Source organism: Pristiophorus japonicus, unplaced genomic scaffold (genome assembly GCF_044704955.1).
Source record: "Pristiophorus japonicus isolate sPriJap1 unplaced genomic scaffold, sPriJap1.hap1 HAP1_SCAFFOLD_168, whole genome shotgun sequence".
Classification (NCBI taxonomy): Eukaryota; Metazoa; Chordata; class Chondrichthyes; family Pristiophoridae; genus Pristiophorus; species Pristiophorus japonicus.
In genome coordinates, this window is record NW_027251362.1 from 200,079 (window position 1) to 225,533 (window position 25,455).

At 44.8% G+C, this 25,455-nt stretch overlaps 18 non-coding genes across 18 annotated transcripts; all 18 read right to left on the reverse strand.

Moving 5' to 3' along the window:
- Positions 1 to 1,714: 1,714 nt before the first annotated feature.
- trnas-gcu (transfer RNA serine (anticodon GCU)) lies at positions 1,715 to 1,796 on the reverse strand. The gene has a single exon. It is a non-coding gene; the product is annotated as a tRNA-Ser (tRNA).
- Positions 1,797 to 2,041: 245 nt separating this feature from the next.
- trnar-ucg (transfer RNA arginine (anticodon UCG)) lies at positions 2,042 to 2,130 on the reverse strand. Its single transcript is given in 2 exon segments — positions 2,042 to 2,077; positions 2,094 to 2,130. It is a non-coding gene; the product is annotated as a tRNA-Arg (tRNA).
- Positions 2,131 to 4,058: 1,928 nt separating this feature from the next.
- Positions 4,059 to 4,140, reverse strand: trnas-gcu (transfer RNA serine (anticodon GCU)). The gene has a single exon. It is a non-coding gene; the product is annotated as a tRNA-Ser (tRNA).
- Positions 4,141 to 4,384: 244 nt separating this feature from the next.
- On the reverse strand, positions 4,385 to 4,473 carry trnar-ucg (transfer RNA arginine (anticodon UCG)). The gene is given in 2 exon segments: positions 4,385 to 4,420; positions 4,437 to 4,473. It is a non-coding gene; the product is annotated as a tRNA-Arg (tRNA).
- A 1,926-nt stretch (positions 4,474 to 6,399) lies between these two features.
- On the reverse strand, positions 6,400 to 6,481 carry trnas-gcu (transfer RNA serine (anticodon GCU)). Its single transcript has one exon. It is a non-coding gene; the product is annotated as a tRNA-Ser (tRNA).
- A 245-nt stretch (positions 6,482 to 6,726) lies between these two features.
- Positions 6,727 to 6,815, reverse strand: trnar-ucg (transfer RNA arginine (anticodon UCG)). The gene is given in 2 exon segments: positions 6,727 to 6,762; positions 6,779 to 6,815. It is a non-coding gene; the product is annotated as a tRNA-Arg (tRNA).
- A 1,926-nt stretch (positions 6,816 to 8,741) lies between these two features.
- Positions 8,742 to 8,823, reverse strand: trnas-gcu (transfer RNA serine (anticodon GCU)). Its single transcript has one exon. It is a non-coding gene; the product is annotated as a tRNA-Ser (tRNA).
- A 245-nt stretch (positions 8,824 to 9,068) lies between these two features.
- Positions 9,069 to 9,157, reverse strand: trnar-ucg (transfer RNA arginine (anticodon UCG)). The gene is given in 2 exon segments: positions 9,069 to 9,104; positions 9,121 to 9,157. It is a non-coding gene; the product is annotated as a tRNA-Arg (tRNA).
- Positions 9,158 to 11,085: 1,928 nt separating this feature from the next.
- trnas-gcu (transfer RNA serine (anticodon GCU)) lies at positions 11,086 to 11,167 on the reverse strand. Its single transcript has one exon. It is a non-coding gene; the product is annotated as a tRNA-Ser (tRNA).
- Positions 11,168 to 11,412: 245 nt separating this feature from the next.
- trnaq-uug (transfer RNA glutamine (anticodon UUG)) lies at positions 11,413 to 11,501 on the reverse strand. The gene is given in 2 exon segments: positions 11,413 to 11,448; positions 11,465 to 11,501. It is a non-coding gene; the product is annotated as a tRNA-Gln (tRNA).
- A 2,255-nt stretch (positions 11,502 to 13,756) lies between these two features.
- trnar-ucg (transfer RNA arginine (anticodon UCG)) lies at positions 13,757 to 13,845 on the reverse strand. Its single transcript is given in 2 exon segments — positions 13,757 to 13,792; positions 13,809 to 13,845. It is a non-coding gene; the product is annotated as a tRNA-Arg (tRNA).
- A 2,254-nt stretch (positions 13,846 to 16,099) lies between these two features.
- trnar-ucg (transfer RNA arginine (anticodon UCG)) lies at positions 16,100 to 16,188 on the reverse strand. The gene is given in 2 exon segments: positions 16,100 to 16,135; positions 16,152 to 16,188. It is a non-coding gene; the product is annotated as a tRNA-Arg (tRNA).
- A 2,254-nt stretch (positions 16,189 to 18,442) lies between these two features.
- On the reverse strand, positions 18,443 to 18,531 carry trnar-ucg (transfer RNA arginine (anticodon UCG)). The gene is given in 2 exon segments: positions 18,443 to 18,478; positions 18,495 to 18,531. It is a non-coding gene; the product is annotated as a tRNA-Arg (tRNA).
- A 1,927-nt stretch (positions 18,532 to 20,458) lies between these two features.
- trnas-gcu (transfer RNA serine (anticodon GCU)) lies at positions 20,459 to 20,540 on the reverse strand. The gene has a single exon. It is a non-coding gene; the product is annotated as a tRNA-Ser (tRNA).
- A 261-nt stretch (positions 20,541 to 20,801) lies between these two features.
- trnar-ucg (transfer RNA arginine (anticodon UCG)) lies at positions 20,802 to 20,890 on the reverse strand. The gene is given in 2 exon segments: positions 20,802 to 20,837; positions 20,854 to 20,890. It is a non-coding gene; the product is annotated as a tRNA-Arg (tRNA).
- A 1,928-nt stretch (positions 20,891 to 22,818) lies between these two features.
- On the reverse strand, positions 22,819 to 22,900 carry trnas-gcu (transfer RNA serine (anticodon GCU)). Its single transcript has one exon. It is a non-coding gene; the product is annotated as a tRNA-Ser (tRNA).
- A 245-nt stretch (positions 22,901 to 23,145) lies between these two features.
- trnar-ucg (transfer RNA arginine (anticodon UCG)) lies at positions 23,146 to 23,234 on the reverse strand. Its single transcript is given in 2 exon segments — positions 23,146 to 23,181; positions 23,198 to 23,234. It is a non-coding gene; the product is annotated as a tRNA-Arg (tRNA).
- Positions 23,235 to 25,162: 1,928 nt separating this feature from the next.
- On the reverse strand, positions 25,163 to 25,244 carry trnas-gcu (transfer RNA serine (anticodon GCU)). Its single transcript has one exon. It is a non-coding gene; the product is annotated as a tRNA-Ser (tRNA).
- Between the last annotated feature and the right edge of the window lie 211 nt (positions 25,245 to 25,455).

A 25,455-nucleotide genomic window follows, 5' to 3' on the forward strand; every position in this document is an offset into this window, starting at 1 on the left:
CTCAAACAATACAGGATGACCCGGGTTTATGAGAAAATCCGTTTTAAAGGGAAAGATTATGAACCGGAACTGACAACCAGCCCATTTAAACAGACACAGAATGATCCGGGATTGCAAGGACATCCCTTTTACCCAGATGCAGAATGACCCTTGACTGACAGCAGTTCCCTTTTAAAAGAATAAAGTGAGATTTCGATCATCCCTGAAGGCAATAGTGCAGTGGGGCTCAGGACCACGCGGCGCAGAGACTGTTATTGAAGCCACAGGTGATAGACAAGGAGGGAGGGAAGGACGTAAAACCAGCCCAGTCTGAAACAAACAAACAAACTAATATTCCTTAACCTCCAAAGCCAGGTTTTGAAATTTCAAATTGGAAATCCGGGACAGACAGCACATCCCTTTGAAACAGACACAGAATGATGAGGGTCTGATAGCACACCATTTTACAGAGACAGAGAATGGTCTTGGACAGACAGCAAATCCCCTTAAAAGGGACACGGAAATAGAATGAATAAAAACAGATAAATATGTAAAACTCGGCAGGTCGTGCAGATTTTGTGGAGGAAGAATCCGGTTTCACGTTCTGTCGGATAATAATTCCGATATTTCAGGAAAAAGTTAAAGATTACAGATGTTTTCAACAAAAATAGCGCCTGGAAAAAATACGCAGCGAGAAATGTCAAATGGGAACGTTTGTGATGCAGCGGAACGAAGGAGTGATTAAATAATACATGGCACAATGGAGAAAGGCAAAGTGGGTGGTAATCGGGCAATAACGTAACAAAGGATGGTCCAGAGGAAGTGTTAGTGGGAATAGCAGAACCATTACCAGACAATGGGAGCGGTGCTTATCATCCGATACGTTGAACCTAATGTTGAGGCCAGAAGACGAGAACATGCTTACAATATAGGCTGTCACCGCCTTTTAATCAGACCAGGCAGCTTTGCCAGCCCGGATTGATTTCCTGTCTGCTTTGAATTCGGCAGCCAAGGGACGAATTCAAAAAGCAGCTTCTCTCATCTTTTCAGCTCTAGAGAACCAGGACGCACTCATATTCAGGGCAGAGGTGGAGATTGACGCTGAATGTATGCTTATCCCAATTGAGGTGAACTTATGCGTACAGACAGGAAGATATACTGATCAAGTATCGGCCGGAACCAAACAAGGCTTTCGGTTATCCAACGAGTCACAGAGCCGAGTACCTCTGAGATATTTTAACTTTACTCAGTTTGGCGGGTTTCACTTTGCTCTGGGATTTGGATGCTAAGGGAACATCGGCGTAAAATCACACGTTTTAACGTGAAATACGTCTGTTTTCTCACATGTCGAGCGGCTGTTAGAAGCGGAAATTTGAGTAAAACATGGCGGGGCTCGTCCGGGATTTGGCCCGTGACTCTCGCATTTCAAATGTGATCATTCCGAAGGGAGAATCATAACCGTGGACCAACGAGCCGCCGACAGTGAAAAGCGCAGCTCTCAGATTCTGACGGTGGTGAGAAATGATATTATGGCCCATCGTGCATGTGCTGTCTCTCAGATACCTACCTAATTAGTGCCCCTCGCCATTGTACTGCAAATGTTCTCCTTTTGACGAATATATTATTAATTTGAGACATGACATGAGGAAAGTACAGCATCCCTGTAAGTAAAAGGGGAATTTGGCGATGAGGTTAAATGTGAATGTCAAAAAGTGGTTAAGCTGCAAGCCAACGACGACGAGAATGGGATTCGAACCCATGCGTGCAGAGCACAATGGATTAGCAGTCCTTCGCCTTAACCTCTCGGCCACCTCGTCTCTGCTATAAGATATCGTCAGCCATTCAATCTCCTGCTTTTTGTATCCAAACAGAAATAATGTGCAAGAAAGTCCACTTCACAGCTTGCTCTGCCCGTGCATGCAGATCGACAATGATGAAAACTTGCCATGACATTCTTTGAGCAAACAGCCTTCCTTCACTTCAGGTGAGTGACTGGAAGAGATGGTTGGTTTCTCGGCAGAATCACAACAAAGAATATAAAATGCCTCGTAGCGAGCTAAGTTGACCGCGGCAGGATTCGAACCTGCAATTTTCTGATAACTTTGCGGTTGTCATCGAAGTCAGACGCCTTATCCATTCGGCTATGCGGCCGCTGCCAGCAACATTCATTGTGTTGTTGTATATATTGCGAGCAAATTCGGGGCAACTGCAATATCAAGGAGTGGATTTAGGAAAAGATGAGCATATTTCGAGTAAATGAACAGATGCACTGCGATCTGGGTGCGCACCGGCGCAGGCAACCCCAATGTAAATTGGAACACTATAGTTTAAGAATTCGGTCATTGCAGCTGAAATCATACTCCTTCTAAAACAATACAGGATGACCCGGGTTTATGAGAAAATCCGTTTTAAAGGGAAAGATTATGAACCGGAACTGACAACCAGCCCATTTAAACAGACACAGAATGATCCGGGATTGCAAGGACATCCCTTTTACCCAGATGCAGAATGACCCTTGACTGACAGCAGTTCCCTTTTAAAAGAATAAAGTGAGATTTCGATCATCCCTGAAGGCAATTGTGCAGTGGGGCTCAGGACTACGCGGCGCAGAGACTGTTATTGAAACCACAGCTGATAGACAAGGAGGGAGGGAAGGACGTAAAACCAGCCCAGTCTGAAACACACAAACAAACTAATATTCCTTAACCTCCAAAGGCAGGTTTTGAAATTTCAAATTGGAAATCCGGGACAGACAGCACATCCCTTTGAAACAGACACAGAATGATGAGGGTCTGATAGCACACCATTTTACAGAGACAGAGAATGATCTTGGACAGACAGCAAATCCCCTTAAAAGGGACACGGAAATAGAATGAATAAAAACAGATAAATATGTAAAACTCGGCAGGTCGTGCAGATTTTGTGGAGGAAGAATCCGGTTTCACGTTCTGTCGGATAATAATTCCGATATTTCAGGAAAAAGTTAAAGATTACAGATATTTTCAACAAAAATAGCGCCTGGAAAAAATACGCAGCGAGAAATGTCAAATGGGAACGTTTGTGATGCAGTGGAACGAAGGAGTGATTAAATAATACATGGCACAATGGAGAAAGGCAAAGTGGGTGGTAATCGGGCAATAACGTAACAAAGGATGGTCCAGAGGAAGTGTTAGTGGGAATAGCAGAACCATTACCAGACAATGGGAGCGGTGCTTATCATCCGATACGTTGAACCTAATGTTGAGGCCAGAAGACGAGAACATGCTTACAATATAGGCTGTCACCGCCTTTTAATCAGACCAGGCAGCTTTGCCAGCCCGGATTGATTTCCTGTCTGCTTTGAATTCGGCAGCCAAGGGACGAATTCAAAAAGCAGCTTCTCTCATCTTTTCAGCTCTAGAGAACCAGGACGCACTCATATTCAGGGCAGAGGTGGAGATTGACGCTGAATGTATGCTTATCCCAATTGAGGTGAACTTATGCGTACAGACAGGAAGATATACTGATCAAGTATCGGCCGGAACCAAACAAGGCTTTCGGTTATCCAACGAGTCACAGAGCCGAGTACCTCTGAGATATTTTAACTTTACTCAGTTTGGCAGGTTTCACTTTGCTCTGGGATTTGGATGCTAAGGGAACATCGGCATAAAATCACACGTTTTAACGTGAAATACGTCTGTTTTCTCACATGTCGAGCGGCTGTTAGAAGCGGAAATTTGAGTAAAACAGGGCGGGGCTCGTCCGGGATTTGGCCCGTGACTCTCGCATTTCAAATGTGATCATTCCGAAGGGAGAATCATAACCGTGGACCAACGAGCCGCCGACAGTGAAAAGCGCAGCTCTCAGATTCTGACGGTGGTGAGAAATGATATTATGGCCCATCGTGCATGTGCTGTCTCTCAGATACCTATCTAATTAGTGCCCCTCGCCATTGTACTGCAACTGTTCTCCTTTTGACGAATATATTATTAATTTGAGACATGACATGAGGAAAGTACAGCATCCCTGTAAGTAAAAGGGGAATTTGGCGATTAGGTTAAATGTGAATGTCAAAAAGTGTTTAACCTGCAAGCCAACGACGACGAGAATGGGATTCGAACCCATGCGTGCAGAGCATAATGGATTAGCAGTCCATCGCCTTAACCTCTCGGCCACCTCGTCTCTGCTATAAGATAACGTCAGCCATTCAATCTCCTGCTTTTTGTATCCAAACAGAAATAATGTGCAAGAAAGTCCACTCACAGCTTGCTCTGCCCGTGCATGCAGATCGACAATGATGAAAACTTGCCATGAGATTCTTTGAGCAAACAGCCTTCCTTCACTTCAGGTGAGTGACTGGAAGAGATGGTTGGTTTCTCGGCAGAATCACAACAAAGAATATAAAATGTCTCGTAGCGAGCTAAGTTGACCGCGGCAGGACTCGAACTTGCAATCTTCTGATAACTTTGCGGTTGTCATCGAAGTCAAACGCCTTTTCCATTAGGCCACGCGGCCGCTGCCAGCACATTCATTGTGTTGTTGTATATATTGCGAGCAAATTCGGGGCAACTGCAATATCAAGGAGTGGATTTAGGAAAAGATGAGCATATTTCGAGTGAATGAACAGATGCACTGCGATCTGGGTGCGCACCGGCGCAGGCAACCCCAATGTAAATTGGAACACTATAGTTTAACAATTCCTTCATTGCTGCTGAAATCATACTCCTTCTCAAACAATACAGGATGACCCGGGTTTATGAGAAAATCCGTTTTAAAGGGAAAGATTATGAACCGGAACTGACAACCAGCCCATTTAAACAGACACAGAATGATCCGGAATTGCAAGGACATCCCTTTTACCCAGATGCAGAATGACCCTTGACTGACAGCAGTTCCCTTTTAAAAGAATAAAGTGAGATTTAGATCATCCCTGAAGGCAATTGTGCAGTGGGGCTCAGGACCACGCGGCGCAGAGACTGTTATTGAAGCCACAGGTGATAGACAAGGAGGGAGGGAAGGAAGTAAAACCAGCCCAGTCTGAAACACACAAACAAACTAATATTCCTTAACCTCCAAAGCCAGGGTTTGAAATTTCAAATTGGAAATCCGGGACAGACAGCACATCCCTTTGAAACAGACACAGAATGATGAGGGTCTCATAGCACACCATTTTACAGAGACAGAGAATGATCTTGGACAGACAGCAAATCCCCTTAAAAGGGACACGGAAATAGAATGAATAAAAACAGATAAATATGTAAAACTCGGCAGGTCGTGCAGATTTTGTGGAGGAAGAATCCGGTTTCACGTTCTGTCGGATAATAATTGCGATATTTCAGGAAAAAGTTAAAGATTACAGATGTTTTCAACAAAAATAGCGCCTGGAAAAAATACGCAGCGAGAAATGTCAAATGGGAACGTTTGTGATGCAGCGGAACGAAGGAGTAATTAAATAATACATGGCACAATGGAGAAAGGCAAAGTGGGTGGTAATCGGGCAATAACGTAACAAAGGATGGTCCAGAGGAAGTGTTAGTGGGAATAGCAGAACCATTACCAGACAATGGGAGCGATGCTTATCATCCGATACGTTGAACCTAATGTTGAGGCCAGAAGACGAGAACATGCTTACAATATAGGCTGTCACCGCCTTTTAATCAGACCAGGCAGCTTTGCCAGCCCGGATTGATTTCCTGTATGCTTTGAATTCGGCAGCCAAGGGACGAATTCAAAAAGCAGCTTCTCTCATCTTTTCAGCTCTAGAGAACCAGGACGCACACATATTCAGGGCAGAGGTGGAGATTGACGCTGAATGTATGCTTATCCCAATTGAGGTGAACTTATGCGTACAGACAGGAAGATATACTGATCAAGTATCGGCCGGAACCAAACAAGGCTTTCGGTTATCCAACGAGTCACAGAGCCGAGTACCTCCGAGATATTTTAACTTTACTCATTTTGGCGGGTTTCACTTTGCTCTGGGATTTGGATGCTGAGGGAACATCGGCGTAAAATCACACGTTTTAACGTGAAATACGTCTGATTTCTCACATGTCGAGCGGCTGTTAGAAGCGGAAATTTGAGTAAAACATGGCGGGGTTCGTCCGGGATTTCGCCCGTGACTCTCGCATTTCAAATGTGATCATTCCGAAGGGAGAATCATAACCGTGGACCAACGAGCCGCCGACAGTGAAAAGCGCAGCTCTCAGATTCTGACGGTGGTGAGAAATGATATTATGGCCCATCGTGCATGTGCTGTCTCTCAGATACCTATCTAATTAGTGCCCCTCGCCATGTACTGCAACTGTTCTCCTTTTGACCAATATATTATTAATTTGAGACATGACATGAGGAAAGTACAGCATCCCTGTAAGTAAAAGGGGAATTTGGCGATGAGGTTAAATGTGAATGTCAAAAAGTGTTCAACCTGCAAGCCAACGACGACGAAAATGGGATTCGAACCCATGCGTGCAGAGCACAATAGATTAGCAGTCCATCGCCTTAACCTCTCGGCCACCTCGTCTCTGCTATAAGATATCGTCAGCCATTCAATCTCCTGCTTTTTGTATCCAAACAGAAATAATGTGCAAGAAAGTCCACTTCACAGCTTGCTCTGCCCGTGCATGCAGATCGACAATGATGAAAACTTGCCATGAGATTCTTTGAGCAAACAGCCTTCCTTCACTTCAGGTGAGTGACTGGAAGAGATGGTTGGTTTCTCGGCAGAATCACAACAAAGAATATAAAAAGTATCGTAGCGAGCTAAGTTGACCGCGGCAGGACTCGAACCTGCAATCTTCTGATAACTTTAGGGTTGTCATCGAAGTCAGACGCCTTATCCATTAGGCCACGCGGCCGCTGCCAGCAACATTCATTGTGTTGTTGTATATATTGCGAGCAAATTCGGGGCAACTGCAATATCAAGGAGTGGATTTAGGAAAAGATGAACATATTTCGAGTGAATGAACAGATGCACTGCGATCTGGGTGCGCACCGGCTCAGGCAACCCCAATGTAAATTGGAACACTATAGTTTAACAATTCCTTCATTGCAGCTGAAATCATACTCCTTCTCAAACAATACAGGATGACCCGGGTTTATGAGAAAATCCGTTTTAAAGGGAAAGATTATGAACCGGAACTGACAACCAGCCCATTTAAACAGACACAGAATGATCCGGGATTGCAAGGACATCCCTTTTACCCAGATGCAGAATGACCCTTGACTGACAGCAGTTCCCGTTTAAAAGAATAAAGTGAGATTTCGATCATCCCTGAAGGCAATTGTGCAGTGGGGCTCAGGACCACGCGGCGCAGAGACTGTTATTGAAGCCACAGGTGATAGACAAGGAGGGAGGGAAGGACGTAAAACCAGCCCAATCTGAAACACACAAACAAACTAATATTCCTTAACCTCCAAAGGCAGGTTTTGAAATTTCAAATTGGAAATCCGGGACAGACAGCACATCCCTTTGAAACAGACACAGAATGATGAGGGTCTGATAGAACACCATTTTACAGAGACAGAGAATGATCTTGGACAGACAGCAAATCCCCTTAAAAGGGACACGGAAATAGAATGAATAAAAACAGATAAATATGTAAAACTCGGCAGGTCGTGCAGATTTTGTGGAGGAAGAATCCGGTTTCACGTTCTGTCGGATAATAATTCCGATATTTCAGGAAAAAGTTAAAGATTACAGATATTTTCAACAAAAATAGCGCCTGGAAAAAATACGCAGCGAGAAATGTCAAATGGGAACGTTTGTGATGCAGCGGAACGAAGGAGTGATTAAATAATACATGGCACAATGGAGAAAGGCAAAGTGGGTGGTAATCGGGCAATAACGTAACAAAGGATGGTCCAGAGGAAGTGTTAGTGGGAATAGCAGAACCATTACCAGACAATGGGAGCGGTGCTTATCATCCGATACGTTGAACCTAATGTTGAGGCCAGAAGACGAGAACATGCTTACAATATAGGCTGTCACCGCCTTTTAATCAGACCAGGCAGCTTTGCCAGCCCGGATTGATTTCCTGTATGCTTTGAATTCGGCAGCCAAGGGACGAATTCAAAAAGCAGCTTCTCTCATCTTTTCAGCTCTAGAAATAGGACGCACTCATATTCAGGGCAGAGGTGGAGATTGACGCTGAATGTATGCTTATCCCAATTGAGGTGAACTTATGCGTACAGACAGGAAGATATACTGATCAAGTATCGGCCGGAACCAAACAAGGCTTTCGGTTATCCAACGAGTCACAGAGCCGAGTACCTCTGAGATATTTTAACTTTACTCAGTTTGGCAGGTTTCACTTTGCTCTGGGATTTGGATGCTAAGGGAACATCGGCATAAAATCACACGTTTTAACGTGAAATACGTCTGTTTTCTCACATGTCGAGCGGCTGTTAGAAGCGGAAATTTGAGTAAAACAGGGCGGGGCTCGTCCGGGATTTGGCCCGTGACTCTCGCATTTCAAATGTGATCATTCCGAAGGGAGAATCATAACCGTGGACCAACGAGCCGCCGACAGTGAAAAGCGCAGCTCTCAGATTCTGACGGTGGTGAGAAATGATATTATGGCCCATCGTGCATGTGCTGTCTCTCAGATACCTATCTAATTAGTGCCCCTCGCCATTGTACTGCAACTGTTCTCCTTTTGACGAATATATTATTAATTTGAGACATGACATGAGGAAAGTACAGCATCCCTGTAAGTAAAAGGGGAATTTGGCGATTAGGTTAAATGTGAATGTCAAAAAGTGTTTAACCTGCAAGCCAACGACGACGAGAATGGGATTCGAACCCATGCGTGCAGAGCACAATGGATTAGCAGTCCATCGCCTTAACCTCTCGGCCACCTCGTCTCTGCTATAAGATAACGTCAGCCATTCAATCTCCTGCTTTTTGTATCCAAACAGAAATAACGTGCAAGAAAGTCCACTTCACAGCTTGCTCTGCCCCTGCATGCAGATCGACAATGATGAAAACTTGCCATGAGATTCTTTGAGCAAACAGCCTTCCTTCACTTCAGGTGAGTGACTGGAAGAGATGGTTGGTTTCTCGGCAGAATCACAACAAAGAATATAAAATGTCTCGTAGCGAGCTAAGTTGACCGCGGCAGGACTCGAACTTGCAATCTTCTGATAACTTTGCGATTGTCATCGAAGTCAGACGCCTTATCCATTAGGCCACGCGGCCGCTGCCAGCAACATTCATTGTGTTGTTGTATATATTGCGAGCAAATTCGGGGCAACTGCAATATCAAGGAGTGGATTTAGGAAAAGATGAGCATATTTCGAGTGAATGAACAGATGCACTGCGATCTGGGTGCGCACCGGCGCAGGCAACCCCAATGTAAATTGGAACACTATAGTTTAATAATTCCTTCATTGCTGCTGAAATCATACTCCTTCTCAAACAATACAGGATGACCCGGGTTTATGAGAAAATCCGTTTTAAAGGGAAAGATTATGAACCGGAACTGACAACCAGCCCATTTAAACAGACACAGAATGATCCGGGATTGCAAGGACATCCCTTTTACCCAGATGCAGAATGACCCTTGACTGACAGCAGTTCCCTTTTAAAAGAATAAAGTGAGATTTCGATCATCCCTGAAGGCAATTGTGCAGTGGGGCTCAGGACCACGCGGCGCAGAGACTGTTATTGAAGCCACAGGTGATAGACAAGGAGGGAGGGAAGGACGTAAAACCAGCCCAGTCTGAAACACACAAACAAACTAATATTCCTTAACCTCCAAAGCCAGGGTTTGAAATTTCAAATTGGAAATCCGGGACAGACAGCACATCCCTTTGAAACAGACATAGAATGATGAGGGTCTCATAGCACACCATTTTACAGAGACAGAGAATGATCTTGGACAGACAGCAAATCCCCTTAAAAGGGACACGGAAATAGAATGAATAAAAACAGATAAATATGTAAAACTCGGCAGGTCGTGCAGATTTTGTGGAGGAAGAATCCGGTTTCACGTTCTGTCGGATAATAATTGCGATATTTCAGGAAAAAGTTAAAGATTACAGATGTTTTCAACAAAAATAGCGCCTGGAAAAAATACGCAGCGAGAAATGTCAAATGGGAACGTTTGTGATGCAGCGGAACGAAGGAGTAATTAAATAATACATGGCACAATGGAGAAAGGCAAAGTGGGTGGTAATCGGGCAATAACGTAACAAAGGATGGTCCAGAGGAAGTGTTAGTGGGAATAGCAGAACCATTACCAGACAATGGGAGCGATGCTTATCATCCGATACGTTGAACCTAATGTTGAGGCCAGAAGACGAGAACATGCTTACAATATAGGCTGTCACCGCCTTTTAATCAGACCAGGCAGCTTTGCCAGCCCGGATTGATTTCCTGTCTGCTTTGAATTCGGCAGCCAAGGGACGAATTCAAAAAGCAGCTTCTCTCATCTTTTCAGCTCTAGAGAACCAGGACGCACACATATTCAGGGCAGAGGTGGAGATTGACGCTGAATGTATGCTTATCCCAATTGAGGTGAACTTATGCGTACAGACAGGAAGATATACTGATCAAGTATCGGCCGGAACCAAACAAGGCTTTCGGTTATCCAACGAGTCACAGAGCCGAGTACCTCCGAGATATTTTAACTTTACTCATTTTGGCGGGTTTCACTTTGCTCTGGGATTTGGATGCTGAGGGAGCATCGGCGTAAAATCACACGTTTTAACGTGAAATACGTCTGATTTCTCACATGTCGAGCGGCTGTTAGAAGCGGAAATTTGAGTAAAACATGGCGGGGCTCGTCCGGGATTTCGCCCGTGACTCTCGCATTTCAAATGTGATCATTCCGAAGGGAGAATCATAACCGTGGACCAACGAGCCGCCGACAGTGAAAAGCGCAGCTCTCAGATTCTGACGGTGGTGAGAAATGATATTATGGCCCATCGTGCATGTGCTGTCTCTCAGATACCTATCTAATTAGTGCCCCTCGCCATTGTACTGCAACTGTTCTCCTTTTGACCAATATATTATTAATTTGAGACATGACATGAGGAAAGTACAGCATCCCTGTAAGTAAAAGGGGAATTTGGCGATGAGGTTAAATGTGAATGTCAAAAAGTGTTCAACCTGCAAGCCAACGACGACGAGAATGGGATTCGAACCCATGCGTGCAGAGCACAATAGATTAGCAGTCCATCGCCTCAACCTCTCGGCCACCTCGTCTCTGCTATAAGATATCGTCAGCCATTCAATCTCCTGCTTTTTGTATCCAAACAGAAATAATGTGCAAGAAAGTCCACTTCACAGCTTGCTCTGCCCGTGCATGCAGATCGACAATGATGAAAACTTGCCATGAGATTCTTTGAGCAAACAGCCTTCCTTCACTTCAGGTGAGTGACTGGAAGAGATGGTTGGTTTCTCGGCAGAATCACAACAAAGAATATAAAAAGTATCGTAGCGAGCTAAATTGACCGCGGCAGGACTCGAACCTGCAATCTTCTGATAACTTTGGGGTTGTCATCAAAGTCAGACGCCTTATCCATTAGGCCACGCGGCCGCTGCCAGCAACATTCATTGTGTTGTTGTGTATATTGCGAGCAAATTCGGGGCAACTGCAATATCAAGGAGTGGATTTCGGAAAAGATGAGCATATTTCGAGTGAATGAACAGATGCACTGCGATCTGGGTGCGCACCGGCGCAGGCAACCCCAATGTAAATTGGAACACTATAGTTTAACAATTCGGTCATTGCAGCTGAAATCATACTCCTTCTCAAACAATACAGGATGACCCGGGTTTATGAGAAAATCCGTTTTAAAGGGAAAGATTATGAACCGGAACTGACAACCAGCCCATTTAAACAGACACAGAATGATCCGGGATTGCAAGGACATCCCTTTTACCCAGATGCAGAATGACCCTTGACTGACAGCAGTTCCCTTTTAAAAGAATAAAGTGAGATTTCGATCATCCCTGAAGGCAATTGTGCAGTGGGGCTCAGGACCACGCGGCGCAGAGACTGTTATTGAAGCCACAGGTGATAGACAAGGAGGGAGGGAAGGACGTAAAACCAGCCCAGTCTGAAACACACAAACAAACTAATATTCCTTCACCTCCAAAGGCAGGTTTTGAAATTTCAAATTGGATATCCGGGACAGACAGCACATCCCTTTGAAACAGACACAGAATGATGAGGGTCTGATAGCACACCATTTTACAGAGACAGAGAATGATCTTGGACAGACAGCGAATCCCCTTAAAAGGGACACGGAAATAGAATGAATAAAAACAGATAAATATGTAAAACTCGGCAGGTCGTGCAGATTTTGTGGAGGAAGAATCCGGTTTCACGTTCTGTCGGATAATAATTCCGATATTTCAGGAAAAAGTTAAAGATTACAGATGTTTTCAACAAAAATAGCGCCTGGAAAAAATACGCAGCGAGAAATGTCAAATGGGAACGTTTGTGATGCAGCGGAACGAAGGAGTGATTAAATAATACATGGCACAATGGAGAAAGGCAAAGTGGGTGGTAATCGGGCAATAACGTAACAAAGGATGGTCCAGAGGAAGTGTTAGTGGGAATAGCAGAACCATTACCAGACAATGGGAGCGGTGCTTATCATCCGATACGTTGAACCTAATGTTGAGGCCAGAAGACGAGAACATGCTTACAATATAGGCTGTCACCGCCTTTTAATCAGACCAGGCAGCTTTGCCAGCCCGGATTGATTTCCTGTATGCTTTGAATTCGGCAGCCAAGGGACGAATTCAAAAAGCAGCTTCTCTCATCTTTTCAGCTCTAGAGAACCAGGACGCACACATATTCAGGGCAGAGGTGGAGATTGACGCTGAATGTATGCGTATCCCAATTGAGGTGAACTTATGCGTACAGACAGGAAGATATACTGATCAAGTATCGGCCGGAACCAAACAAGGCTTTCGGTTATCCAACGAGTCACAGAGCCGAGTACCTCTGAGATATTTTAACTTTACTCAGTTTGGCGGGTTTCACTTTGCTCTGGGATTTGGATGCTGAGGGAACATCGGCGTAAAATCACACGTTTTAACGTGAAATACGTCTGTTTTCTCACATGTCGAGCGGCTGTTAGAAGCGGAAATTTGAGTAAAACATGGCGGGGCTCGTCCGGGATTTCGCCCGTGACTCTCGCATTTCAAATGTGATCATTCCGAAGGGAGAATCATAACCGTGGACCAACGAGCCGCCGACAGTGAAAAGCGCAGCTCTCAGATTCTGACGGTGGTGAGAAATGATATTATGGCCCATCGTGCATGTGATGTCTCTCAGATACCTATCTAATTAGTGCCCCTCGCCATTGTACTGCAACTGTTCTCCTTTTGACGAATATATTATTAATTTGAGACATGACATGAGGAAAGTACAGCATCCCTGTAAGTAAAATGGGAATTTGGCGATGAGGTTAAATGTGAATGTCAAAACGTGGTTAAGCGGCAAGACAACGAGAACGAGAATGGGATTCGACCCCATTCTTGCGGAGCACAATGGATTAGCAGTCCATCGTCTTAACCTCTCGGCCACCTCGTCTCTGCTATAAGATATCGTCAGCCATTCAATCTCCTGCTTTTTGTATCCAAACAGAAATAATGTGCAAGAAAGTCCACTTCACAGCTTGCTCTGCCCGTGCATGCAGATCGACAATGATGAAAACTTGCCATGAGATTCTTTGAGCAAACAGCCTTCCTTCACTTCAGGTGAGTGACTGGAAGAGATGGTTGGTTTCTCGGCAGAATCACAACAAAGAATATAAAATGTCTCGTAGCGAGCTAAGTTGACCGCGGCAGGACTCGAACCTGCAATCTTCTGATAACTTTGCGGTTGTCATCGAAGTCAGACGCCTTATCCATTAGGCCACGCGGCCGCTGCCAGCAACATTCATTGTGTTGTTGTATATATTGCGAGCAAATTCGGGGCAACTGCAATATCAAGGAGTGGATTTCGGAAAAGATGAGCATATTTCGAGTGAATGAACAGATGCACTGCGATCTGGGTGCGCACCGGCGCAGGCAACCCCAATGTAAATTGGAACACTATAGTTTAACAATTCGGTCATTGCAGCTGAAATCATACTCCTTCTCAAACAATACAGGATGACCCGGGTTTATGAGAAAATCCGTTTTAAAGGGAAAGATTATGAACCGGAACTGACAACCAGCCCATTTAAACAGACACAGAATGATCCGGGATTGCAAGGACATCCCATTTACCCAGATGCAGAATGACCCTTGACTGACAGCAGTTCCCTTTTAAAAGAATAAAGTGAGATTTCGATCATTCCTGAAGGCAATTGTGCAGTGGGGCTCAGGACCACGCGGCGCAGAGACTGTTGTTGAAGCCACAGGTGATAGACAAGGAGGGAGGGAAAGACGTAAAACCAGCCCAGTCTGAAACACACAAACAAACTAATATTCCTTCACCTCCAAAGGCAGGTTTTGAAATTTCAAATTGGATATCCGGGACAGACAGCACATCCCTTTGAAACAGACACAGAATGATGAGGGTCTGATAGCACACCATTTTACAGAGACAGAGAATGATCTTGGACAGACAGCGAATCCCCTTAAAAGGGACACGGAAATAGAATGAATAAAAACAGATAAATATGTAAAACTCGGCAGGTCGTGCAGATTTTGTGGAGGAAGAATCCGGTTTCACGTTCTGTCGGATAATAATTCCGATATTTCAGGAAAAAGTTAAAGATTACAGATGTTTTCAACAAAAATAGCGCCTGGAAAAAATACGCAGCGAGAAATGTCAAATGGGAACGTTTGTGATGCAGCGGAACGAAGGAGTGATTAAATAATACATGGCACAATGGAGAAAGGCAAAGTGGGTGGTAATCGGGCAATAACGTAACAAAGGATGGTCCAGAGGAAGTGTTAGTGGGAATAGCAGAACCATTACCAGACAATGGGAGCGGTGCTTATCATCCGATACGTTGAACCTAATGTTGAGGCCAGAAGACGAGAACATGCTTACAATATAGGCTGTCACCGCCTTTTAATCAGACCAGGCAGCTTTGCCAGCCCGGATTGATTTCCTGTATGCTGTGAATTCGGCAGCCAAGGGACGAATTCAAAAAGCAGCTTCTCTCATCTTTTCAGCTCTAGAGAACCAGGACGCACACATATTCAGGGCAGAGGTGGAGATTGACGCTGAATGTATGCGTATCCCAATTGAGGTGAACTTATGCGTACAGACAGGAAGATATACTGATCAAGTATCGGCCGGAACCAAACAAGGCTTTCGGTTATCCAACGAGTCACAGAGCCGAGTACCTCTGAGATATTTTAACTTTACTCAGTTTGGCGGGTTTCACTTTGCTCTGGGATTTGGATGCAGAGGGAACATCGGCGTAAAATCACACGTTTTAACGTGAAATACGTCTGTTTTCTCACATGTCGAGCGGCTGTAGAAGCGGAAATTTGAGTAAAACATGGCGGGGCTCGTCCGGGATTTCGCCCGTGACTCTCGCATTTCAAATGTGATCATTCCGAAGGGAGAATCATAACCGTGGACCAACGAGCCGCCGACAGTGAAAAGCGCAGCTCTCAGATTCTGACGGTGGTGAGAAATGATATTATGGCCCATCGTGCATGTGCTGTCTCTCAGATACCTATCTAATTAGTGCCCCTCGCCATTGTACTGCAACTGTTCTCCTTTTGACGAATATATTATTAATTTGAGACATGACATGAGGAAAGTACAGCATCCCTGTAAGTAAAATGGGAATTTGGCGATGAGGTTAAATGTGAATGTCAAAACGTGGTTAAGCGGCAAGACAACGACAACGAGAATGGGATTCGACCCCATTCTTGCAGAGCACAATGGATTAGCAGTCCATCGTCTTAACCTCTCGGCCACATCGTCTCTGCTATAAGATATCGTCAGCCATTCAATCTCCTGCTTTTTGTATCCAAACAGAAATAATGTGCAAGAAAGTCCACTTCACAGCTTGCTCTGCCCGTGCATGCAGATCGACAATGATGAAAACTAGCCATGAGATTCTTTGAGCAAACAGCCTTCCTTCACTTCAGGTGAGTGACTGGAAGAGATGGTTGGTTTCTCGGCAGAATCACAACAAAGAATATAAAATGTCTCGTAGCGAGCTAAGTTGACCGCGGCAGGACTCGAACCTGCAATCTTCTGATAACTTTGCGGTTGTCATCGAAGTCAGACGCCTTATCCATTAGGCCACGCGGCCGCTGCCAGCAATATTCATTGTGTTGTTGTATATATTGCGAGCAAATTCGGGGCAACTGCAATATCAAGGAGTGGATTTCGGAAAAGATGAGCATATTTCGAGTGAATGAACAGATGCACTGCGATCTGGGTGCGCACCGGCGCAGGCAACCCCAATGTAAATTGGAACACTATAGTTTAACAATTCGGTCATTGCAGCTGAAATCATACTCCTTCTCAAACAATACAGGATGACCCGGGTTTATGAGAAAATCCGTTTTAAAGGGAAAGATTATGAACCGGAACTGACAACCAGCCCATTTAAACAGACACAGAATGATCCGGGATTGCAAGGACATCCCATTTACCCAGATGCAGAATGACCCTTGACTGACAGCAGTTCCCTTTTAAAAGAATAAAGTGAGATTTCGATCATTCCTGAAGGCAATTGTGCAGTGGGGCTCAGGACCACGCGGCGCAGAGACTGTTATTGAAGCCACAGGTGATAGACAAGGAGGGAGGGAAAGACGTAAAACCAGCCCAGTCTGAAACACACAAACAAACTAATATTCCTTCACCTCCAAAGGCAGGTTTTGAAATTTCAAATTGGATATCCGGGACAGACAGCACATCCCTTTGAAACAGACACAGAATGATGAGGGTCTGATAGCACACCATTTTACAGAGACAGAGAATGATCTTGGACAGACAGCGAATCCCCTTAAAAGGGACACGGAAATAGAATGAATAAAAACAGATAAATATGTAAAACTCGGCAGGTCGTGCAGATTTTGTGGAGGAAGAATCCGGTTTCACGTTCTGTCGGATAATAATTCCGATATTTCAGGAAAAAGTTAAAGATTACAGATGTTTTCAACAAAAATAGCGCCTGGAAAAAATACGCAGCGAGAAATGTCAAATGGGAACGTTTGTGATGCAGCGGAACGAAGGAGTGATTAAATAATACATGGCACAATGGAGAAAGGCAAAGTGGGTGGTAATCGGGCAATAACGTAACAAAGGATGGTCCAGAGGAAGTGTTAGTGGGAATAGCAGAACCATTACCAGACAATGGGAGCGGTGCTTATCATCCGATACGTTGAACCTAATGTTGAGGCCAGAAGACGAGAACATGCTTACAATATAGGCTGTCACCGCCTTTTAATCAGACCAGGCAGCTTTGCCAGCCCGGATTGATTTCCTGTATGCTTTGAATTCGGCAGCCAAGGGACGAATTCAAAAAGCAGCTTCTCTCATCTTTTCAGCTCTAGAGAACCAGGACGCACACATATTCAGGGCAGAGGTGGAGATTGACGCTGAATGTATGCGTATCCCAATTGAGGTGAACTTATGGGTACAGACAGGAAGATATACTGATCAAGTATCGGCCGGAACCAAACAAGGCTTTCGGTTATCCAACGAGTCACAGAGCCGAGTACCTCTGAGATATTTTAACTTTACTCAGTTTGGCGGGTTTCACTTTGCTCTGGGATTTGGATGCAGAGGGAACATCGGCGTAAAATCACACGTTTTAACGTGAAATACGTCTGTTTTCTCACATGTCGAGCGGCTGTAGAAGCGGAAATTTGAGTAAAACATGGCGGGGCTCGTCCGGGATTTCGCCCGTGACTCTCGCATTTCAAATGTGATCATTCCGAAGGGAGAATCATAACCGTGGACCAACGAGCCGCCGACAGTGAAAAGCGCAGCTCTCAGATTCTGACGGTGGTGAGAAATGATATTATGGCCCATCGTGCATGTGCTGTCTCTCAGATACCTATCTAATTAGTGCCCCTCGCCATTGTACTGCAACTGTTCTCCTTTTGACGAATATATTATTAATTTGAGACATGACATGAGGAAAGTACAGCATCCCTGTAAGTAAAATGGGAATTTGGCGATGAGGTTAAATGTGAATGTCAAAACGTGGTTAAGCGGCAAGACAACGACAACGAGAATGGGATTCGACCCCATGCTTGCAGAGCACAATGGATTAGCAGTCCATCGTCTTAACCTCTCGGCCACCTCGTCTCTGCTATAAGATATCGTCAGCCATTCAATCTCCTGCTTTTTGTATCCAAACAGAAATAATGTGCAAGAAAGTCCACTTCACAGCTTGCTCTGCCCGTGCATGCAGATCGACAATGATGAAAACTTGCCATGAGATTCTTTGAGCAAACAGACTTCCTTCACTTCAGGTGAGTGACTGGAAGAGATGGTTGGTTTCTCGGCAGAATCACAACAAAGAATATAAAATGTCTCGTAGCGAGCTAAGTTGACCACGGCAGGACTCGAACCTGCAATCTTCTGATAACTTTGCGGTTGTCATCGAAGTCAGACGCCTTATCCATTAGGCCACGCGGCCGCTGCCAGCAACATTCATTGTGTTGTTGTATATATTGCGAGCAAATTCGGGGCAACTGCAATATCAAGGAGTGGATTTAGGAAAAGATGAGCATATTTCGAGTGAATGAACAGATGCACTGCGATCTGGGTGCGCACCGGCGCAGGCAACCCCAATGTAAATTGGAACACTATAGTTTAACAATTCGGTCATTGCAGCTGAAATCATACTCCTTCTCAAACAATACAGGATGACCCGGGTTTATGAGAAAATCCGTTTTAAAGGGAAAGATTATGAACCGGAACTGACAACCAGCCCATTTAAACAGACACAGAATGATCCGGAATTGCAAGGACATCCCTTTTACCCAGATGCAGAATGACCCTTGACTGACAGCAGTTCCCTTTTAAAAGAATAAAGTGAGATTTCGATCATCCCTGAAGGCAATTGTGCAGTGGGGCTCAGGACCACGCGGCGCAGAGACTGTTATTGAAGCCACAGGTGATAGACAAGGAGGGAGGGAAGGACGTAAAACCAGCCCAGTCTGAAACACACAAACAAACTAATATTCCTTCACCTCAAAAGGCAGGTTTTGAAATTTCAAATTGGATATCCGGGACAGACAGCACATCCCTTTGAAACAGACACAGAATGATGAGGGTCTGATAGCACACCATTTTACAGAGACAGAGAATGATCTTGGACAGACAGCGAATCCCCTTAAAAGGGACACGGAAATAGAATGAATAAAAACAGATAAATATGTAAAACTCGGCAGGTCGTGCAGATTTTGTGGAGGAAGAATCCGGTTTCACGTTCTGTCGGATAATAATTCCGATATTTCAGGAAAAAGTTAAAGATTACAGATGTTTTCAACAAAAATAGCGCCTGGAAAAAATACGCAGCGAGATATGTCAAATGGGAACGTTTGTGATGCAGCGGAACGAAGGAGTGATTAAATAATACATGGCACAATGGAGAAAGGCAAAGTGGGTGGTAATCGGGCAATAACGTAACAAAGGATGGTCCAGAGGAAGTGTTAGTGGGAATAGCAGAACCATTACCAGACAATGGGAGCGGTGCTTATCATCCGATACGTTGAACCTAATGTTGAGGCCAGAAGACGAGAACATGCTTACAATATAGGCTGTCACCGCCTTTTAATCAGACCAGGCAGCTTTGCCAGCCCGGATTGATTTCCTGTATGCTTTGAATTCGGCAGCCAAGGGACGAATTCAAAAAGCAGCTTCTCTCATCTTTTCAGCTCTAGAGAACCAGGACGCACACATATTCAGGGCAGAGGTGGAGATTGACGCTGAATGTATGCGTATCCCAATTGAGGTGAACTTATGCGTACAGACAGGAAGATATACTGATCAAGTATCGGCCGGAACCAAACAAGGCTTTCGGTTATCCAACGAGTCACAGAGCCGAGTACCTCTGAGATATTTTAACTTTACTCAGTTTGGCGGGTTTCACTTTGCTCTGGGATTTGGATGCTGAGGGAACATCGGCGTAAAATCACACGTTTTAACGTGAAATACGTCTGTTTTCTCACATGTCGAGCGGCTGTTAGAAGCGGAAATTTGAGTAAAACATGGCGGGGCTCGTCCGGGATTTCGCCCGTGACTCTCGCATTTCAAATGTGATCATTCCGAAGGGAGAATCGTAACCGTGGACCAACGAGCCGCCGACAGTGAAAAGCGCAACTCTCAGATTCTGACGGTGGTGAGAAATGATATTATGGCCCATCGTGCATGTGCTGTCTCTCAGATACCTATCTAATTAGTGCCCCTCGCATTGTACTGCAACTGTTCTCCTTTTGACGAATATATTATTAATTTGAGACATGACATGAGGAAAGTACAGCATCCCTGTAAGTAAAATGGGAATTTGGCGATGAGGTTAAATGTGAATGTCAAAAAGTGGTTAAGCGGCAAGACAACGACGACGAGAATGGGATTCGACCCCATGCTTGCAGAGCACAATGGATTAGCAGTCCATCGTCTTAACCTCTCGGCCACCTCGTCTCTGCTATAAGATATCGTCAGCCATTCAATCTCCTGCTTTTTGTATCCAAACAGAAATAATGTGCAAGAAAGTCCACTTCACAGCTTGCTCTGCCCGTGCATGCAGATCGACAATGATGAAAACTTGCCATGACGAAAACTTGCCATGACATTCTTTGAGCAAACAGCCTTCCTTCACTTCAGGTGAGTGACTGGAAGAGATGGTTGGTTTCTCGGCAGAATCACAACAAAGAATATAAAATGTCTCGTAGCGAGCTAAGTTGACCGCGGCAGGACTCGAACCTGCAATTTTCTGATAACTTTGCGGTTGTCATCGAAGTCAGACGCCTTATCCATTCGGCCACGTGGCCGCTGCCAACAACATTCATTGTGTTGTTGTATATATTACGAGCAAATTCGGGGCAACTGCAATATCAAGGAGTGGATTTAGGAAAAGATGAGCATATTTCGAGTGAATGAACAGATGCACTGCGATCTGGGTGCGCACCGGCGCAGGCAACCCCAATGTAAATTGGAACACTATAGTTTAACAATTCCGTCATTGCAGCTGAATTCATACTCCTTCTCAAACAATACAGGATGACCCGGGTTTATGAGAAAATCCGTTTTAAAGGGAAAGATTATGAACCGGAACTGACAACCAGCCCATTTAAACAGACACAGAATGATCCGGGATTGCAAGGACATCCCTTTTACCCAGATGCAGAATGACCCTTGACTGACAGCAGTTCCCTTTTAAAAGAATAAAGTGAGATTTCGATCATCCCTGAAGGCAATTGTGCAGTGGGGCTCAGGACCACGCGGCGCAGAGACTGTTATTGAAGCCACAGGTGATAGACAACGAGGGAGGGAAGGACGTAAAACCAGCCCAGTCTGAAACACACAAACAAACTAATATTCCTTAACCTCCAAAGCCAGGTTTTGAAATTGCAAATTGGAAATCCGGAACAGACAGCACATCCCTTTGAAACAGACACAGAATGATGAGGGTCTGATAGCACACCATTTTACAGAGACAGAGAATGATCTTGGACAGACAGCAATTCCCCTTAAAAGGGACACGGAAATAGAATGAATAAAAACAGATAAATATGTAAAACTCGGCAGGTCGTGCAGATTTTGTGGAGGAAGAATCCGGTTTCACGTTCTGTCGGATAATAATTCCGATATTTCAGGAAAAAGTTAAAGATTACAGATGTTTTCAACAAAAATAGCGCCTGGAAAAAATACGCAGCGAGAAATGTCAAATGGGAACGTTTGTGATGCAGCGGAACGAAGGAGTGATTAAATAATACATGGCACAATGGAGAAAGGCAAAGTGGGTGGTAATCGTGCAATAACGTAACAAAGGATGGTCCAGAGGAAGTGTTAGTGGGAATAGCAGAACCATTACCAGACAATGGGAGCGGTGCTTATCATCCGATACGTTGAACCTAATGTTGAGGCCAGAAGACGAGAACATGCTTACAATATAGGCTGTCACCGCCTTTTAATCAGACCAGGCAGCTTTGCCAGCCCGGATTGATTTCCTGTATGCTTTGAATTCGGCAGCCAAGGGACGAATTCAAAAAGCAGCTTCTCTCATCTTTTCAGCTCTAGAGAACCAGGACGCACTCATATTCAGGGCAGAGGTGGAGATTGACGCTGAATGTATGCGTATCCCAATTGAGGTGAACTTATGCGTACAGACAGGAAGATATACTGATCAAGTATCGGCCGGAACCAAACAAGGCTTTCGGTTATCCAACGAGTCACAGAGCCGAGTACCTCTGAGATATTTTAACTTTACTCAGTTTGGCGGGTTTCACTTTGCTCTGGGATTTGGATGCTAAGGGAACATCGGCGTAAAATCACACGTTTTAACGTGAAATACGTCTGTTTTCTCACATGTCGAGCGGCTGTTAGAAGCGGAAATTTGAGTAAAACATGGCGGGGCTCGTCCGGGATTTGGCCCGTGACTCTCGCATTTCAAATGTGATCATTCCGAAGGGAGAATCATAACCGTGGACCAACGAGCCGCCGACAGTGAAAAGCGCAGCTCTCAGATTCTGACGGTGGTGAGAAATGATATTATGGCCCATCGTGCATGTGCTGTCTCTCAGATACCTATCTAATTAGTGCCCCTCGCCATTGTACTGCAACTGTTCTCCTTTTGACGAATATATTATTAATTTGAGACATGACATGAGGAAAGTACAGCATCCCTGTAAGTAAAAGGGGAATTTGGCGATGAGGTTAAATGTGAATGTCAAAAAGTGGTTAAGCGGCAAGACAACAACGACGAGAATAGGATTCGAACCCATGCGTGCAGAGCACAATGGATTAGCAGTCCTTCGCCTTAACCTCTCGGCCACCTCGTCTCTGCTATAAGATATCGTCAGCCATTCAATCTCCTGCTTTTTGTATCCAAACAGAAATAATGTGCAAGAAAGTCCACTTCACAGCTTGCTCTGCCCGTGCATGCAGATCGACAATGATGAAAACTTGCCATGAGATTCTTTGAGCAAACAGCCTTCCTTCACTTCAGGTGAGTGACTGGAAGAGATGGTTGGTTTCTCGGCAGAATCACAACAAAGAATATAAAATGTCTCGTAGCGAGCTAAGTTGACCGCGGCAGGACTCGAACCTGCAATCTTCTGATAACTTTGCGGTTGTCATCGAAGTCAGACGCCTTATCCATTAGGCCACGCAGCCGCTGCCAGCAACATTCATTGTGTTGTTGTATATATTGCGAGCAAATTCGGGGCAACTGCAATATCAAGGAGTGGATTTAGGAAAAGATGAGCATATTTCGAGTGAATGAACAGATGCACTGCGATCTGGGTGCGCACCAGCGCAGGCAACCCCAATGTAAATTGGAACACTATAGTTTAACAATTCCGTCATTGCAGCTGAAATCATACTCCTTCTCAAACAATACAGGATGACCCGGGTTTATGAGAAAATCCGTTTTAAAGGGAAAGATTATGAACCGGAACTGACAACCAGCCCATTTAAACAGACACAGAATGATCCGGGATTGCAAGGACATCCCTTTTACCCAGATGCAGAATGACCCTTGACTGACAGCAGTTCCCTTTTAAAAGAATAAAGTGAGATTTCGATCATCCCTGAAGGCAATTGTGCAGTGGGGCTCAGGACCACGCGGCGCAGAGACTGTTATTGAAGCCACAGGTGATAGACAACGAGGGAGGGAAGGACGTAAAACCAGCCCAGTCTGAAACACACAAACAAACTAATATTCCTTAACCTCCAAAGCCAGGTTTTGAAATTTCAAATTGGAAATCCGGGACAGACAGCACATCCCTTTGAAACAGACACAGAATGATGAGGGTCTGATAGCACACCATTTTACAGAGACAGAGAATGATCTTGGACAGACAGCAATTCCCCTTAAAAGGGACACGGAAATAGAATGAATAAAAACAGATAAATATGTAAAACTCGGCAGGTCGTGCAGATTTTGTGGAGGAAGAATCCGGTTTCACGTTCTGTCGGATAATAATTGCGATATTTCAGGAAAAAGTTAAAGATTACAGTTGTTTTCAACAAAAATAGCGCCTGGAAAAAATACGCAGCGAGAAATGTCAAATGGGAACGTTTGTGATGCAGCGGAACGAAAGAGTAATTAAATAATACATGGCACAATGGAGAAAGGCAAAGTGGGTGGTTGTCGGGCAATAACGTAACAAAGGATGGTCCAGAGGAAGTGTTAGTGGGAATAGCAGAACCATTACCAGACAATGGGAGCGATGCTTATCATCCGATACGTTGAACCTAATGTTGAGGCCAGAAGACGAGAACATGCTTACAATATAGGCTGTCACCGCCTTTTAATCAGACCAGGCAGCTTTGCCAGCCCGGATTGATTTCCTGTATGCTTTGAATTCGGCAGCCAAGGGACGAATTCAAAAAGCAGCTTCTCTCATCTTTTCAGCTCTAGAGAACCAGGACGCACACATATTCAGGGCAGAGGTGGAGATTGACGCTGAATGAATGCGTATCCCAATTGAGGTGAACTTATGCGTACAGACAGGAAGATATACTGATCAAGTATCGGCCGGAACCAAACAAGGCTTTCTGTTATCCAACGAGTCACAGAGCCGAGTACCTCTGAGATATTTTAACTTTACTCAGTTTGGCGGGTTTCACTTTGCTCTGGGATTTGGATGCTGAGGGAACATCGGCGTAAAATCACACGTTTTAACGTGATATACGTCTGTTTTCTCACATGTCGAGCGGCTGTTAGAAGCGGGAATTTGAGTAAAACATGGCGGGGCTCGTCCGGGATTTCGCCCGTGACTCTCGCATTTCAAATGTGATCATTCCGAAGGGAGAATCATAACCGTGGACCAACGAGCCGCCGACAGTGAAAAGCGCAGCTCTCAGATTCTGACGGTGGTGAGAAATGATATTATGGCCCATCGTGCACGTGCTGTCTCTCAGATACCTATCTAATTAGTGCCCCTCGCCATTGTACTGCAACTGTTCTCCTTTTGACCAATATATTATTAATTTGAGACATGACATGAGGAAAGTACAGCATCCCTGTAAGTAAAAGGGGAATTTGGCGATGAGGTTAAATGTGAATGTCAAAAAATGGTTAAGCTGCAAGCCAACGACGACGAGAATGGGATTCGAACCCATGCGTGCAGAGCACAATGGATTAGCAGTCCATCGCCATAACCTCTCGGCCACCTCGTCTCTGCTATAAGATATCGTCAGCCATTCAATCTCCTGCTTTTTGTATCCAAACAGAAATAATGTGCTAGAAAGTCCACTTCACAGCTTGCTCTGCCCGTGCATGCAGATCGACAATGATGAAAACCAGCCATGAGATTCTTTGAGCAAACAGCCTTCCTTCACTTCAGGTGAGTGACTGGAAGAGATGGTTGGTTTCTCGGCAGAATCACAA